Here is a 14941-nt window from a genome sequence, read left to right as displayed (position 1 = left end):
TACAATCTAAAACATTCTGTAAGGATGAACCATCCCTCACCCTCTCCACAGCTGCCATTCCAGTCGGTGTAAGCCGATTTCATGGGTCATCTGCATTGTTGTAATAACTACTTGCCCAGTCTGTCTGCTCATGTCTTGCTTATCCTCCACATGCACCTCCACAGTCTGTTCTCAGAGCAGCAGCAACAGAGGGCTCATTAAGCCTCTGTGAGAACTGCTCAAAGCCCACTGATGGCTCCCTCCCCTCGGGAGCAGAAAGCTTTTGGCTTTCAACCCCATCCCACTTCACCCCACGCTGCCTGTCCTCTGACCTGGCCTCCTACCCTCCTACTCCACCTCTTGATTCCTTCTGGCTGTTTCCAGCATTTGAGGTAGACCTTTACTTCAGAGAAATGCTCTTCTCCCAGAAATCCACACAGGTTGGTTTTTTTTTTTTTTTTGGTTTTTGTTTGTTTGTTTATTTGTTTTTTTCCTTTTTGTTCACTCCCTTTATTTGTTTCCCCACCAAAAAAAAAAAAAAAAAAAAAAATTCATTGAGGTCTTCAGTAAACACTCTTTTAAATTGCAACCTTTACTTCCTGGACACTGGTATCTATCATTCTTACTCCTCTTCCTGGCTTTATTGTTTTCTTCGCAGAGCTTATCATCTTCTAACACAAGATATATTTTACTTATGTTTTGTCTGTCTCCTCCCAATCTATTTTACACTCTATGAGGATGCAAGTGTTTTCTGAACCCCAGCACCTAGACCCCTTTCTGGTGCAGAGTGAGTCCTCAGTAAATGTGTATGGAATAAATGCAGTCCAGCCAAGACCAGGACCTGGGCCTCTCTCCATCCATCCCCTTACGGTTTGATTCCTCCCAACAACGCACATAGCCCTTGACCGGCCCCCTAAGTTGCCCTTTGCAGGACAACGATAAAGTCATAGTCCCTTCTTTCAGGAAAGAAATCTATTCTAACTTTTTTCAGGTCATTATTTATATCCTAACTCAAACTAGATTTTTCATTACCATGTGTCACTGACTTTAAGCAACTTTTTCGAGTGCTGACAACCTTGGACACACCTGTTCCCCATTTAAGGGCCAGGATGGAGATGAAGGATGGCCCTGTTATTATTACAACTTGTCAAGAAACCTCATTGGTTTGATCAATCCAGACAACCTTCACTCAGAGGGAAGAGACAAATCAGTCATACTATTATTTAACAAGATGTCAAAGGCACAATCGGTTATTTGGCTGAAATAAAATAGCCTATCAGGTGAGTTGGTTTTGTTTAGAAACATGGCTTCCTTCTAAGACTCTACAAAGTCTACATATATACCCAGTTATTCAAATCCTTAGACAATAAGCCCAAGCTTGTCTTGTTTACTTGTCCTAAAATCAAGAACCTCTATTTCTGAGTGGACATGGAGGGGAATTCCTCGCCACTGTCCTATAATAGTATTTGTGAGTTTCAATAGCCAGATCAGCTGCATCTGAGACAGGGTAGGGAGCTAATAGTATTCATGGAGTGGCCATACTGGTTGAGCATTCTGCATGCATACTGTTACTTATTTCTCAGAATAGCCCTCTAAAATATGCTCTATCATCCCATTTTGCTGATGAGAAAACTGAGGTGCAGAGAGGTTCGGTAATTTTCCAGTTATTTGGTATGTGGCATCAGAGCTGAGATTCATATCTAGCACTATCTGATTCTAAGCCCAGTTCCTTTAGTGTTTCAATCCCTATTCTCATTCTTTCTCTTGTAGGCTAGTTCTGTGGCCTGTTGGGTAAGAGTCGTCTCTTGGATATATTCCTTTTCTGACATACTGTGTCATCAATTGGAACTCCCTGAAGTAGCCAAAGAATTCAGAAGGAAGAGTAGATTGAATACCCAATGCATTCTCCTTGCATGATTTTTGGGATGTATCTGCTTTCCAGCTACGTACACGAGCATTGAGGGATCAGCCATTCTTCGCTTAACATCCAAGGTCAGCATTACTTACTTAATTCTATATTAAGATTTAGCCAGTTGCTAGAAAGAGAAATCCACATTAAATGTCTTAAGGAATAAAGCAAATGTATTATATTGACCTCCTAAAAAGTCCCACGGGTAGCACCAATTTCAGCAATGGGGGAATACAGATGCTTAGATGATGGCCCCAGGAATATGTCTCTCTTTTATCATGTTTCCATTTTCTTTCATGTCAGCATTTTGTCATTGAACTCTCCCCATCAGGTAGCAACTTGGTTACAATTAGCTACACGTATCTCACCTGAGCAATGCCAGAAGAAAGAGGCATTTTCTTTTTTATCATTTCCAGGAAAACTCGGGAACTGGGTCTTACTGGTCTGGCTAGGGTCATGTGGCCATCCTGAACTCATAAAATGCCCAGGATAATGGAACAATTTGGTTAACTAGACATAGAACAGAATGGGGTCAGCCCCCCTCAGTCAACATGGATGAAAAGTTGGGAAAAGGCATTTTCAAAGGCAACTCAGAGTGTTATGTCTTCAATAGTGGCAAGTAGATACTGGACATCCAAAGAAAGTAATGCAAAACAGTACAAAACATCCAGTCAAAATGACAAATAGCTGCCAAACCTACTGTGTGATATAGGGTAGCTTGCATACGCTTTGTCCATCAGTTTGCTCTTCTATAAAGCAAACGTATAGTGTATCTATCACAGCATTAGTTAAGGATCCAATGACACCAAATTTGAAATTGGTTAATTTCACAATTACTGATGCTTTGTAAATCCTCCAAATAGCCTTTTATTATTTTGCATTATAATGCCCCAGGCCTCATGAGTCTTCTTACACCTTCCTATAGGCAACTTGATTGCCTTATTTTCCTTATGCCGCTGGCTCCTTATTTGAATGGCCTAGAATTTCGCAGACAATTTTGATGATTTTTTGATGGCTACATGTCCATAGGAAGCTGGAACTTTCAGAAAGGCTGTTACAAAAGCTGTTGGCAGTATCGTTTTTCAGGGAGGGCTGCCTGTGTATGATTTGTGTGGACCCAGTGTGAGGCAGAGGTACACAGCTCATTATCCTGTTAATCCTCTCACATGTTGCTATTTCTCCATAATCTCCTTTCCCCAAAGACAAGGAGGAAGAGGGAGACAACAGTAACATACATAACAGATTGTGCTTTGATATACATGAAAGATCTGGGGTGGGGAAGAGCATCTTCGGTAGAAAATACTCCATAAAATGTGGCCCCGGTAGCAATTATCTGGTCGAGGACTATCTTTTGGGGGAAGTCATGTTAAATTAGCTATGGAGATAAGCTTCTGGGGACAGCTTCTTCTTTCTCTTTCTTCAAATCCGTTCTGTAAATATTTCAGGAAAATTGCTGAAAGCTGCCTCCCTGGTGGGGGATAGCATTGTTTTAGAAAACAGTTTATAAGCAATGCTCTTTGGAATGTTTAAAAAAAAAAAAAGTCAGCCAACTTTCTACTGATGGAACATGAAAATTGCACAGAAAACAAAGGAACTCCAGGGAGCAGGTGACCATGACACAGAGGATTCAGTCTTCTCCTTTTGTTTTTGACACGTTCTTTGTCTGAATGTAAACATTTTCCCATGTCAGAAGAAGGCAAGTGCATGGCAATTAATATTCACTCGTTGAACCAGGATTTGTTCTAGAGTCAGGAGATAAATCCAAAACTGACAAGGTTGTTGCTCTCAAAATCCAATATTCTAGTCAGGGAGACAGAAAATCAACAAATAATGAAGCAAGAAAAATACTGGAGAATAAACGTAAGCCACAGAGTTGAACCAGGTGTAGGTGATGGAGCGTGTATGTGGCAGTGCTGGACCAGGTGGTTGTAGCAGGTGAGCTGATGCACTGCTAGAGCCTATTTACAAGCCTGTACACACATCTTCCAGCTGCAGGAGGGTAATTCTGTGGCCAGTGGCTTAAACCTGCAACCTCTTCCTGAGAATTGTTCTTGGCTGGTAGGAGATGCCTGTGAGGCAGCCAATGACTGACTGATTCTATGGTACAAAAGCTTGGCTCTTTACTTCAAGGCAGGACACTTATGAGCAATGATTTATGCACCAGGTCTTTACCCCGATACAACCCATATATCAGCCCAAGCCTAGACATTACCCAAGACAACATCTGAGATTCTATCCTTGTTCTCTTTTTCTCTTCCCCTCTCTGCTTCCCTCACTCCATCGCAGGCTTATCCTGAGCACACCTTTAAATAAACCATGGGTTCCCAAATCTCTCTCTTAAGCTCTTTTCTAGGAAACTCAACTTAGACGGTGGGCAAGGAAGGTCTCTTTTGAGTTACTATATTCAAATTGGGAAATGAGTAATGAGAAAACACTTAGTGTTTGCCTTCCTGGACACGCTTAAAGAACCAAAAGAGAATCTTGGGTGGAGGGCACTAGAAAGAGGGAAATGGAGAAGAGGAGGTTAGAGAGTCCTAAGAGCTGAGCCTAGATCTTACAGGATAAGAATCCTGGACTTTAATCCAGGTGTAATGTGAAGCTATTTGAAAGTTTTGAGCAGTTCTCTGTTCTGAATTATGTTTTTAAAAATTCCCTCTGGAGAACAGATAATCCTGGGATCAGAATGGAAGCAGGGAGACCAGGTGGGATACTGCAAACTCTGAACTTGGTTTGAACTAGAAACTAATTGTGGACCAGTTACATGCTAGACAATTGACTTACACTTTCTAAATTGTACTAACAACTCCATGAGGTCTTATTCTAGCCATTTTAGAGATAAGGAAACAGATGGCTTAAAGATCTAATGTGAAATCACCCAGCAGTTAAGTAGTCAAAACCAGTCTATTTGGTTCCAAAACCCATGTTTTTTCTTACTGTACTGTCCTCCTCATCTGATTTCCGTTTGTATCATTCTCTCTGAAAATAGCTCAGTCTCTTTGGCTTGCCATGTTTGGGTTATCAGAGGTGTTGGAGCATCTCCGTGCAACAGGGGAGAGAAGTCCTTGCTGAAGCATCAGTGTGTCGGGCCCCCTGAAAGGCCGGTTGCTATTATTCAAACACATCTGTTTATAATTATGAGGTGCCCTTACACTTCCCCTCTTTGTCAACATAATTACTCTCAATTACATGAACACTCTGCCCTGACCAGCCCAGGGATCCACTCCCCTGCCAACTACAATGGTTGATTTCCAAAGCCCCTGACATCCAGCCCAAACATATGCATCCTTTTCTCAGCTCCAAGCACAAGAGGGTTCAGGTCCAAAAACAGTGTGAATAGAAGCTACTTCTTGTTTTGTCTGGATCAGTGGGGCAATGTAAGAGGTGGTTAAATTACCTAGGGCCAGGTTTGCATTTATCATGACTTTGTCAACTAGAGGGAAATGTTTAATGGGTATTTAATTTGAAAGTGGTTCTCTTGCCATGAAAAGCCATGACAATCCCTAAACTCCTCCTCCCAACATGATGCAGATAGAAAAAGGGAAGCCGAAGCTGTTTCCGGGAATCGTTTTAGAATTAGGACAGAGGAGATCTCCCAAAGTTTAAGGAAGGCACAGGTCTGATGAAAAGCAATAGTTAGAGCTTTTTGCCTGGTTGTTGAAGATTCCAGATCGATACCCAAACTTTCAGAAAGGGCAGGTTGAAAAGTTCTCTGTAGCTAGTATGTAACTTTGAAGTACATAGAAGATAAGTCCAATGTGCCCTAGAATATGGAAGGAGTAAAAATGAAAACCTAGGTTTCCTTTTGCCAGCCATGTTTTCAGGTGATTGACCTCTATGAAGACATGTAATCCCTACAGCAATCCTCTGGGGGTGGGGTGGGGTGGGGACTATCATTCTGGTTTTCTAGTGGAGGAAATGGACTCAGAGTTTCACAGGTTTTGCCAAAGGTTATTCACTTAGTAACTTCTGTTGTTTCAAAGGCTACCATAACTTTCCAATCTGCAATGGTGAAAATGGAAAAGTATTCCGGCAAGCGAGAAGTCCAGAAGAGGAAGAAAACATGACTAGGGAAGAGAGGTTGTCTTTGGAGATATCTGACCAACAGGGTCAAGCAGCTTTTTAATTTGATGTTTAGAGAATGGTTAGGACAAATACATAGTCGCAATAATACAGCCTGATGACAGAGAGAGAGAGAGAGAGAGAGAGAGTGTGTGTGTGTGTATGTGTGCATGTGTGTGTGTTCCAGTAAACACACCACAGAAATAACTGTAAATAATTGCCTATCATTCATTTCACAGTGTATGGTTTAGTTCCTCTCAAATATTCCTCTTTGACTTTATTAATACAGAAAAACCATCCAAGTCTTTGTAATCCATGTTCCATGCAGCTTACAGAGTAAATTATCACCTCCCAACACAAAACGGGGCCTAAACAGGGGCGCCTGGATGGCTCAGTCTGTCAAGCATCTGCCTACAGCTTAAGTCATGATCCCTGGATCCTGGGATCGAGCCCTCCATCAGGCTCCCTGCTCAGTGGGGAGTCTGCTTCTACCTCTCCCTCAGCCTATCCTCCACTGTTTGTCCCTGCTACTTCTCTCTTTCTCTCTGTTGCTCTCATAAATAAATAAATAAATAAATAAATAAATAAATAAATAAGAAAGACAGGGCCTAAACAATTCCATGTCCCCTGGAGTAAGGCAGAGCTTAATCCTGTACTACTCAAAGGAAGTCATTAATTGTCCCAGGTCAAATTCCAGACCTGAGTGATCGATTACCTGGAGTTAAATTCACATGCAGAGGTGTTCATGGATCTCTAACTTTCCAAAGAATTTCCAGGAATCTACTTGGCTTCTGTCTGTTCTACCTTATAATTTTTGTCAGAATTTCTTTAAGCAATTCCCCCTCATTCCAGCAGATAGAGAGGCATGAGTCTTCCTGGCAGGTTGATGGTGCAGGCTCTCTGTCTGAGAATAAGGGAATGCTGGCGGGCTCCCAGCCCTTTCTTTGTAATGTCCTATTTGGAGAAAGGTGTTGAGAGAATCTTGACTTTAGCACAGAATCCTCCCTAATTCTAGCCATTAAGGTGGTCCTGCCTCTATTCGGGAACTCAGATACAGTCTCTCCCTGATGGCGAAAAGTATATGTTTCCCTTTAATTCTTTTTTCTTTCTCTTTCTTTCTTTCTTTTTTCCTTTCTTCCTTCCTTCCTTCCTTCCTTCCTTCCTTTCTCTCTTTCTTTCTTTCTTTCCATTTCTTTTTTTCTTTCTTTTTTCTACTTTCTTTGTTCATCTGTTTGGCTCATCCTTTGCAATTTTTTCCTTGTCCACCTAGAACTCAAGCTGGTCTCCTATGAACTCTTTTTTGAGTAATACAGAGCCAACTACAGTGGATAGAATTTTCCTTTATCCTCTGGTGTCCTTTGAGAATTGAGAAATGCAATTGCCAATCTTAGCAGGGTTCAAAGAGCTGTATTCAGAAAGAATAAGTGGGAATATGATCAAGCAAGCATTTTCAAGTCTCAGTAAAATGCATTTTGCTGAATAGACAAGGCTGAGAAGCCAACTTACAAAAGGCAGTCCTCTAACCAAAACAGCATGGTGATGGTCCCCTGGCTTTGAAGGACCTCTTGTCTGGCCAGAGAGAGAGCCATCTAGTTGACTGAACTATATGGAGTTCTAACACAATGTCTGGTTCACGACAAACTCTGGACCAGTTTTCATAATTCCTCTCCCATGAGTTTCTAATTAGGTCCCAGCGATAGAGATAAATATAATAACAGCAAACACTAATTCCAAACCACCACATGTCAGGGGATTGTTCTAAGCACTGTTCCACGTGTGATAAATGACAACTCTGTGAGATAAGTATTATTAATATCCTCACTTAACAGGTGAGAAAGTGAGGCTTAAGTGAGAAAAAGTGTTATCATGGCCACACCACAGGTCAATCTGACATTAAAGTCAACGTTGCTGGTGCCCTGTGTCTCTGTTAAGGTTCACTCCAGATTAGAGCCCCATGCAGTGGGAGGAAAGTATGGGGCGCCACCATGGGCCAGGTACCATGGGAGAAAATTTATAAGTGATGTATGATTTACTTGTTACCCCATCCCTCTGGCAGGCTACTTTCATTATCTTCTTTCTGTACTGCATATATTGAAATATATAGGCTCTGTGCTGTTAGTGTGGTCCCCAAGGGTGTTAACTGACCCAATAGCTATTTGCAGGAATTCTGCGAGGTAGCAAGCCCTGTGCTAGATGCTAGAGTGAATGGAATAAGCGAAGTTATAGCTCAGAGAAGGAGCTGGACCCTAAACGAGTAGTCACACAAAGGAGTATATGATTACAACGGTCACAGGTACGGGCCAGAGTGAGAGCATCTCAGAGTGAGAACATCATCAGTCCATAGAAGAGACATCGCCAAGGAAGTAATGAATGAACTGCAATCTGAAGGATGCCTAGGCATGTGGGGAGGAGAGGGAGGATCCTATCAGGCAGACAGAAGAGCAAGACTAAGACCCTGTGGGAGGAGGGAGTGTGACCCATGTGAAGAGCTGAAAGGGAGTTCGAGGGTGAGGAACTGTTCGGGAGCCATGCAACCAAGAGGGGCCCGAGAGGTACAAGGCTTGGCTGAGCCAAGTAAAACCAGACTACCACACCTAGCCCTTGTTGTTTACTCAGTCATTTTCCATGGGGCTTCAGGCTTTGCAGAACGGTCTACAGTCTACTCCAGAGGTCACAAGGAGGTTAAGGAGCAAGCACAGTGTAGACAGAGGCCAGCTTAGTGGAGGAGGGGGAGAGGGGAGACTGAAACATGCCTGGCAGGAAAGGTGGGCTGTGGCTAAGAAGAACAAAAGAAGTAGAGTTCCTGTAAGGGAGAACAGTGCCAGCTGTGCGACAGAGAGCACTTTCCCAAAGGTGCAGAAAGTGTGTGTGGATAGAAGAGCATGGTGAGGAAGATTCCTGCTTTGATGTCCTTCATTATCAAATATGGCAACATTGGAAAAATAAAAAAAAAATCAGAGAATCCCTTAGGACTGAGGCTTGGATCAACCACCCTCACATCGGCGTTGTCTAGAACTCTGTGCTGTGCTGGGTGGAGTGCCACATGACTTTGAAAAACTGGGCGGGGGTCTCTATGAAAGCCTCTTGGTGTGTAAGGTGTGTGAAGGTGTGTAGTAGCCTTCCATTGGTTTGGGTCCATGCCTCTCTGTGCAGGCAGGGCCTTGGGCAGTGTGGAGAACAGGGGCACAGGGAATTAGAACTTTAAATAATCATATTATCCATCGGATTCAACGCTGTAGCCTGTCTGACCTGCCCACAGGGTTGAGACTTCACAGTCAAGTCTATGTAGCACTTATTTGGGAATCCTTTGTTCACTAACCTGCCATCTGGTCCTTCTCCATCCTTCCCGTTTCAGGATAATCTACTCCACAAAACCCAATCTCCTTAAGACTGGGCCCCTGATACCAGAAATCCTACCCATCCCACTCTATTCCAGACTAGGGTTTGGATAACAGAGAATTTGGATAATGAGACATACATATACTGATTGATAGGCTCCCACAGTGCTATCTGAATGCATGGCCATTCGTGGTGCCATGTCTCTATTCACTGGTGCCTCTGCTGATCTCTGACCTCATCAGTGAGTTTCCTGGGCCCCTTGTAGACCATAGTCACTTGTTGCCAACTGTCTTTTTACCTGTACCTTTGGTAATCAACAGGTACCATCTGGCTGCCCACCTGTAGGTTTTCTGAATACCTGATGTCACCCATCTGCCAATTGTCTGTTCATCCTCTGCTTGAATGCCACTCTGGATACTGGATTCCATCTCAGCCGTTTGCCAGAACCATTTGCCTGACAACTATTTTCCCTTCCCTTGGACAGACAGCTTACCTTCTTGCTTTCCCATGCATACTTGCGTTGGGTTCTGCCCTCAGCAGTCATGCTCTTTCTGTGTCCTTGAGACCAGGAACCTTCACATGGAGGCCATCCAGACCCTGAGCAAAACTGGCTGAATGTCAGCAGGCCAGGCCATTGGCAGACAGTGACTGAATTTGTCTTGCTACCCTAACCTTGGATCATAACTTATTTGTGGTAGATTGTAGGCTTTCATTAAGCCCCACCACATGTTCCCAAGGCAATCTGTCTTTCATTTCTTGTTTTGCTTTATGGCTTTCCACACTTTTCTAGCATCCTAACTTTTTTCTAAAATATCCTAGTTCTCTAACACCTGTCTCTTACAGGGGAAGGTCTTTGTTCCCTGAAATCCAATCTCTAGCAAGGGTCTTCTACCAAACTGAATGGATTGCCTTGAGCCACAAACCACATCCCACCTGACTGAAAGTCATTCATTTCCTGGGAATTCCAGTGTCCACATTCTTCCTCAAGGACAGCCTCCATCTGGTTATGGTATTCAGACTGTGGTTACTGCTATCAGTGTCAGTCCTAGCACAGGGTCTTTGAGCAACTTACTTAATTTTTCTGAGCTTCAGTTTTCTCATCTCTTCATGGGGTTAGTAATTGTGTCTATAACACAGAGGTGCCGTGAGGACTAAAAGGTTAAGCATGAGGTACATTTGAAAGACGGCCTGGGAGACAGTGTGCTCTGGACCAGTCTTGGTTATTATCCCTGCTTCCTGTCTTTCCACACTAGTATTTCTGGGCATGGGAACCTGGCTAGGGTAGGTTGATATACTGTAGACCTACTGTCAGCTCTGGGGTGGTTGGCCATCTTAGCAGGATCCCTTAGAATCCTTGCTTGGTCTCAAATGCATAGAACCTACAGGAATCAGAATGAGTAAAAGGAATAAATTTGCATCTATCCATCCACTCATTCTTTAAATCATCCAAGAAATATATACTAAGCCTCTGCTCTATTCAAGGCATTGGGCTCACTGGTTCGCATGTCTCATCTCCTTGGGTTAGGCATTTCCCAGGAACTGGAATCCCTGTATGTGGAAAATTGAATTCACATATCCTTTCCTAATAAGATCTGATTTGTGACCCAATGAATGCCCTGTCAGATAGTGGGGTCTGTCCAGGCTGAGGGAGCTGAAATGCTCCATACGTGCCACGTGCTCTCCATCCTTCCTGATGTCTCCACATCCAGAGTTGGAGTGGAAGGGACATTTAAACCAAATCCTTTCCAGAGCTCCCTTCCCCTTTGGTTTCTAGCATCCATGAATTTCTGACCCATTTCTACTCTTTCTTCCTGAAAGATTGCTCCCTGAACTATACTGGGCTGTCCTCTGGTCCTGCTTGTCTGAAGCCATGCCTATGTCTCTTTGCACCTGTAGGGCCCTTCTAGGCAGGGTCCCCATCTGTCTGAATTACCCATGTCCTTCACCAGTTCAATGCCCTTGATGGTCATTATGCTAAATAAGCACTCTGGGCAAATGGAAAGTGACATTTTCCCTCCTGGAGTAAAACATAAAGCCACAGTTGAATATATGTTGGATACGCTAATCAAATTTGGAAATATGTCCCTAATTAAAACTGCCAAATTGAACACTAGTTCTAAAAATTGGTTTCATTGGTAAGGGGAAAACTATTTTAATTCATCAGATTATAGATAGTTTTGCTGCTCTTTAAAAAGAAATTAATTTTTAAAAGAAAGAATAGAATAAGAAGCTAGAAAATAACATATCCAGGCAATGAGTTAGAAAGTTCCACTGAAGTTTCTCATGCCTGCCTCTTCATGCTTCTCTTTAAAAAACAGGCACAAATGTTCTGCAGGCATGGAGGTGCTAAAAGAAATGACTGGAAGACAAGGATGTCCTTCAGAAAATTTTGTCTTACTAATTGACAAAGTTGCTTAATTGATTGATGGAAGGGTGGACAGTATTTAGGAAGAGTGAAGAAGTTTTCAGAGTGGTCTTCCAGCGGATCTGGGTTGGTGAACATCCATCTGGTGCTTAAGTGGGTATTAATCTAGACCATATCTAAGAGCAGCTGGAAGGCTCAGGGACATAGTGGCTGTTGTGAGGAACTCTGGTTGGAGAGGGGTGAGTTCTCTTCTAAATGCAGACTCAGTCACAGGCTCACTGGGGATCAAGGTCAAATTGCTTCACCTCACTTGATCTTGTTAACTCAAATGGAAAATTGGGTTAGAAGCAGATCACACACATAGAGGACAGTGGCAACTACCCAGGGCAGCTTTCATAGGGTAGCGTGGTCTCTGAGGAAGGAAGGATAGTTTAGGTGGACGGATAGACAGGAATGAGAAAATGGTGCAACCTCTCTAGGGAGCACGAATCTCCATTACCACCAGGAGCATCATGCTGGAAAATCTTTTACGTTTCCCACTGTGAGTTGTTGCCCAGAGTCTCTGCCTCTTCTTAGACCCAGAGTCTCTGCCTCTTCTTAGACCTACTGCCCAGACTTGGGTTGAGCTCCTGTGGGCTGCAGGAAAGGGAGGACATCTGGGGAAGGAGCAGTGCTCTTGGGAGGAAAGGTACTCGATATATGTCTGGCCAAGGAAAGCAAAAGGAACAGATTTACTTCTCCCTCCCCCGTCTCACAAATTAGCTTCAGTATGAAGTTCTGGTTCCCTGGCTCTTGCTGGGTGGCTCTGAAGTTCTCAGGTGAAATTTTTCACAGCTCTGATTCTGTCCCACAGATCTCAGAGCATGACAGGCGACTGTGTGCTCTGGCTTTATCTTCGCATCCTTTCCTATTCCTACCACACTCATTTCTGCCCAAGGGATCTGGGGCCCACGTCAGAGGGGAATACCATCACGACCTCCCGTGTGAAGCTAATGCACTGCTGGATATTTTCCTAAAGTGGATTTATCGAATCCCTTTCTATGAAGATAGTGATGGCAGAGCCTAAGTTAGGTGTGCTCACTCTCTGCACCTCTTGTCATGCGTAACCTCTGAAAGAAAGATAAATTGGTGTCCTCCACTCACCATAGAAAATGAAAATTTTCTGCCGAGTACCTAGAGCCGGACAGGAAACCATTGATCATCCTGAACAAACATCCTTCAATAAATCTTTACCTCTTCCGAAGATAATTGGGAGGACGGTGGCTTTTGAGTTTACTCTCGGCAATTGCCTCCCTTTCACTCTTCCGGGTATATTTGTTTTCAAAGCCAAAATGTACTACACGGCCCCATCCATCAAGGCGGAGGAACCCCAAATGATTTCCTGTTTCAGCTCCAGTGTGTCAAGCTTGAAAATTCTCTTAATCCACTGGCTTTGTGAGATGCCTGGCATTTTCTATTACAGGTAAGCACGTCATGTTGCCTCATCCCTTGTGAAGGAGGTATCCGCACCACTAACCCCATTTCTCTGTTTGGATTCAGAATTTCCACTCCTTCTCTTCTTTGAATTCACTTACTCCTGTACTCATTTCACATGTAATGCATCCCATGCCCAGCACTGTGCCAGGATACCCAGTTGCTAAAGTGGACCTGGTCACAGATGAGAATGTGCATGATGTCTAGGCAAAGAAATGTCCCTGGGGTCTTGGCTTCCTTGTTAGTACTCCCCAAGGTGTGCAACTAAAGCAAAGAAAATCATTTTGGTGGGCCACATTCTTAACCAAACCTGTACCTTTTCAGTTCTAAAAATCATTCAAAACATTCAACGTCTTAATTTTGGTATTTTTTTTTTAATTTTCCAAGCTATCAATTAGGCACGTAGCTGGCACATCAATATGCTAAGATCCATATTCATGGTTTTTTTTTTTAAATCTAGGTTATTATAATGTATAAGTTTTAATAAAACCATCCTTACTATAGTAATGCAAATCATAGCAGCCCTGAAAGGTCTATGAATCAAAGCCACCTCACACCCAGCGGTGGTAGCTATTTGGTATTCACACAATAACCTTTAAATAGAAGAGTGTGTTCTTAAACATACTGGGTCTCTGCAAGCCCCACTCCCCCCACGATTAAAAGGCCCAGGCTTTGTATCACACTGTATGTGCAAATGTAATGGAAAGTTTTTCATGTGACAGAAACAAATGTTGACTCTTACAGGAAAATTCCACAAGCATCTCTTTAGTTCACGGTCACCAATACAATGCAGCTGGTTCCTTTTTTGTACTTGTATAAAATGCAGGTAATGGTGGCTCCTATGAACGGAGGAAGATGTCAGATTTCAAGACAAAGGCTCTTCCAGTAAATTAGAAAATAATAAATGAAGAATGCTGAAGCAAGTTACCTTTAGAGCGGATAAATCTAGAAAACCCCACAGTTACCAAGCAATCAATGCTAACGTCACCAATCATGGAATAAATTGGCATCATGTGCCTCCTGATGGGATGTGCTGAGTGAGACAAAATATCGCTTTGATAGTAGTTCTACCAAAAATCACAGCGTGAATCTAAGCCCAAAACAAATACAGATTGAGGGACAGGTTACTGAAAAAGCCTACCTTGATTCTTCGAAAATAGTAAAATCATGAAAGGGAGAGAAAAGAAGAGAAGCCATTCTCTGTTAAACAAGATGGAATGAGAACATGACCTTGGGTCAGAGTCTGGATCAGAAAAAGAAAGTGATACAGATCAGATAAAGATCTATCTATCTATCTGTCTACTTCTCCATACATAACATTCTCTCCGTATCTCGTTTACGTGTGTGTGTGTCTCCTTCTCGCTCTCCTACATAACCATCACATAGTTATCAATTTTAGGAAGGTTAGCACTGACAAAACAAAATAAAAATATTATCTGATCCTCTATTCATATTGAAATTTTACTAACTGTCCCAACGCCCTTTAGAGGTAGGATCTGCACGCTGCAGCCCCCCTGCCATCTGTTTCCAGAAGTAAAGTTTTATTGGAATAAAATCCTGCCCATTTGTTTACATGTTGTCGATGGCAGCTTTTGCATGACAACCACAGAGTTGAGTAGTTGCAACAGAGACCATATGGTCCATACAGCCAAAAAGATTTATTATCAGGCTTTTCACAGAAACAGTTTGCCAGCTCTGTTTAGAACTCGTTTACTCCAGCTCCCTCCAGATGAATGCACTGCACTCAGTTCTCAGGTCCTTAACAACTCCTTTAACCAGGATTCGTTCCTCACCCTCTCTTTGTTTCTTAACTTGGA

At 42.9% G+C, this 14941-nt stretch overlaps 1 long non-coding RNA gene across 2 annotated transcripts in view; it reads right to left on the bottom strand.

Annotated features, from left to right (window-relative positions):
- The window catches only part of LOC116573490, a 32065-nt gene extending 17700 nt beyond the window's left edge, over positions 1–14365 (bottom strand). Inside the window, exons 1-2 of one of the 2 annotated variants that reach the window (XR_004278833.1) lie at positions 14053–14365; positions 13867–13963 (exon numbers count right to left, since the gene is read on the bottom strand). This is a non-coding gene — a long non-coding RNA (uncharacterized LOC116573490). Of the gene's footprint in view, positions 1–13866 lie in introns of both variants that reach the window. The other variant, XR_004278834.1, reaches the window with a different exon arrangement.
- Positions 14366–14941: the final 576 nt, after the last annotated feature.

Source organism: Mustela erminea, chromosome 14, assembly GCF_009829155.1.
Source record: "Mustela erminea isolate mMusErm1 chromosome 14, mMusErm1.Pri, whole genome shotgun sequence".
NCBI lineage: Eukaryota > Metazoa > Chordata > Mammalia > Carnivora > Mustelidae > Mustela > Mustela erminea.
The sequence above is the reverse complement of the archived record's forward strand: the minus strand, read 5'-3'. Positions and strand labels throughout refer to the sequence as shown.